Source organism: Oreochromis aureus, linkage group 10 (genome assembly GCF_013358895.1).
Source record: "Oreochromis aureus strain Israel breed Guangdong linkage group 10, ZZ_aureus, whole genome shotgun sequence".
Classification (NCBI taxonomy): domain Eukaryota; kingdom Metazoa; phylum Chordata; class Actinopteri; order Cichliformes; family Cichlidae; genus Oreochromis; species Oreochromis aureus.
This window is the reverse complement of record NC_052951.1, coordinates 17,820,130-17,822,976: the sequence shown is the minus strand read 5'-3', so window position 1 is coordinate 17,822,976 and position 2,847 is coordinate 17,820,130. Positions and strand designations below refer to the sequence as shown.

Genomic DNA, 2,847 nt, shown 5'->3' with positions numbered 1-2,847 from the left:
TTGGAATCATGTAAGATTTTCGTTCCACTTCTCACATGTACACCACTTTGTATTGGTCTTTCACGTGGAATTCCATTAAAACTGATTCGTGTTTGTGGCTGTAATTTGACAAAAGGTGGAATAGTTCAAGGGGGCCGAATACTTTTGCAAGCCACTGTACATGACTTTGCATGGAAGATGTTGCTGGACTCTGCAAAGAGTTGTTTTTGTAAAATGAGGTCTGCAAAGCCAGACTGAAAATGATCAAGATTCCTTTACTGCTGTAAGATGCTTGGCCACAACCTTTTCTAAAACCTTAGCAAAAATCTAAATTATGAGACTGGCATGTAGCTGTCTAGAAGAGAAGGGCGAACTTATTTTATTTTATTTTTTTCAAGTAGGCGGATAACAACATTTGTGAACCCAGGCCTGCTGTACAGCTGACACAAGGGAAAAGTGCACTGCTATAAGTATCAGAGCACAAAGTTGCTCTGCTTCTATTTGCAGCTAGGCTTCACAAACTAGAGGCTCCCTAAACAAACGATAGAACACAGAGAATTATAGCAGAATTATAGAAGATTAACAGCTCTTTACATGGCATTTATTAACTTAGCTGTTGAGAACATCACCTTTGTGTGACCTGCATATTTTATAATAAGTGGTTTCATTGGCATACCTAATATTAGATATTATTTTGTCTTTCTGTGTTTTATTTACATTCTTGCAGTGGTGGGAACCACATTAGTGATCACTGTAATAACATTGGATCATACATTGAGAAGTCCTAAATATGTTGCTGTTTTTAACCTTGCATTTACAGACCTGTTAAGTAGCTCTTCTTTGATGCCAAAGGTTCTTGACATTTTTCTGTTAAACCATTATTATATTTCCTACAATGACTGCATGACTTTCATGTTTTTCAGCTTTACTTTTTATGCGATGCAGGCTTTTAATCTGGTTGTAATGTCATTTGACAGAGTCATGGCTATCATGTACCCTCTACACTATCAAATGAGAGTGAGCCACAAGCTCATTTTATCTTTGATCGCTTTTTTCTGGCTTTTTGCCATAACTCTTATACTCATTAAAGTTGGCCTTCTCACAAGACTTTCGTTTTGTAAGTCTGTCATTATTGAAAGCTATTTCTGTGATCATGGTCCTATGTATCGTCTTGGCTGCAATGATGTTACCCCCAATCGTGCAATTGCTGGTTTGGCACCTGTTATAATTCTTGGGTTTCCACTGGCATTTATCGTAGGAAGTTATTGCTGTATTGGCTATTCTTTATCAAAAATTTCTACATATAGGGAAAGAGTGAAAGCTTTCAAAACCTGCACAGGTCACCTTTCATTAGTGGCAATTTATTTCCTTCCTATTACATTTGTGTTTATCTTTGGGAATGTAATACATCCAAACGCTAGAATCATAAGCCTTTCTATTACCACTGCATTGCCTCCCATGTTAAACCCGATTATCTATGTTCTTCAGACACAGGAGATTAAAGAATCATTAAAAAGTTGTTCCAAACTAGGGCGCAGTTTAGAATTGCAGTGAAATACTGATAAGGATTTAGACTTGAACTTCTGCAGTGCCCACTACCATATAATGTAAAAGTTTTTTGAAGCTGAAAATGCTCACCAAGTATTTTATATAGAATACTGCATCTGAATGCATTTTAAGACACACACATTAGTTTTGATAAAAGACTAATGTATTAGTCGTCATATCCAATGTTAAAAATATTGAAGTATGTATATTGCACTGTAAATCAAAATCATTTAACAAAAAAAAGAAAAAGTTTAAAATACAAATTTGAAAATCAGTGAATTCAAATTTTTCTGTGACCAAAGAAATTGTCCTCACTTGTATTTTGTTGGAGTAACCCCTTAACATGTAGATGTTACATCAACTTTTATCAGTGTCACAGTGGCAGCATCACTGTTAGTACAATTCTAAAATTCTAAAATGATGTTATGTTCTTAGGAAATTAAGGGCGCACTAATATTGTATGTGTGGATGTGCATTTAAAAGAAGAACCTAAATCTAGAAACAAGTAGGCAAGTTTGTGATTTATAGACCTCTATAATGTGTGTTAGTCTGGCTAACACACATTATAGAGGTCTTTATTGGATTATATTGAAATTGTGCTATTAACTGTATTGAAGTACAGCAAGTGAGTATAAATAAAAGCAAAAGTCCAACTATAAATTACAACTTTTTTTCCATACTGATATAGGTTTTGTATGAGACCATATTAAACTGAAACTGGAAAAGCTGTCTGATATTTATGTTTTTAAGTCATATATGCAGTATGCAGTGCAACACATTCAGCTATTCTTAAGGCACAGGTGTCGAACTCCAGGCCTCGAGGGCCGGTGTCCTGCAGGTTTTAGATGTGTCCTTGATCCAACACAGCTGATACAAATTGCTAAATGACCTCCTCAGCATGTCTTGAAGTTCTCCAGAGGTCTGGTAATGAACTAATGATGTGATTCAGGTGTGTTGACCAAGGGTGAGATCTAAAACCTGCAGGACACCGGCCCTCGAGGCCTGGAGTTTGACACCTGTGTCTTAAGGTATTCGGACACTCTCCTCATATATTCTTCTACAACAAATAGTCCAAAAAACAAACAAACAACAAAAGTTGTGAACTTTGTGTGTGAAGTTTTTTTGTTCTGACTTTTATGGACACAGAGTATGATACAGAGTATGACTAATTATGTTAATCTGTATGATAGACTTTAAACATAATGTCATTACATTAAATTTTAAAAATGCATATATTTGAAAAACTGCTTTCTTATTTCTTTCATTTCATTACCATGCCTACCTTCACAAACTGTACAGGTTTACATGCATCTGCTAATA

General features: G+C 35.4%; 1 pseudogene; it reads left to right on the top strand.

Annotated features, from left to right (window-relative positions):
• Positions 1 to 573: 573 nt before the first annotated feature.
• On the top strand, positions 574 to 1,541 carry LOC120442347 (annotated as a pseudogene).
• The last annotated feature ends 1,306 nt before the right edge of the window (positions 1,542 to 2,847 follow it).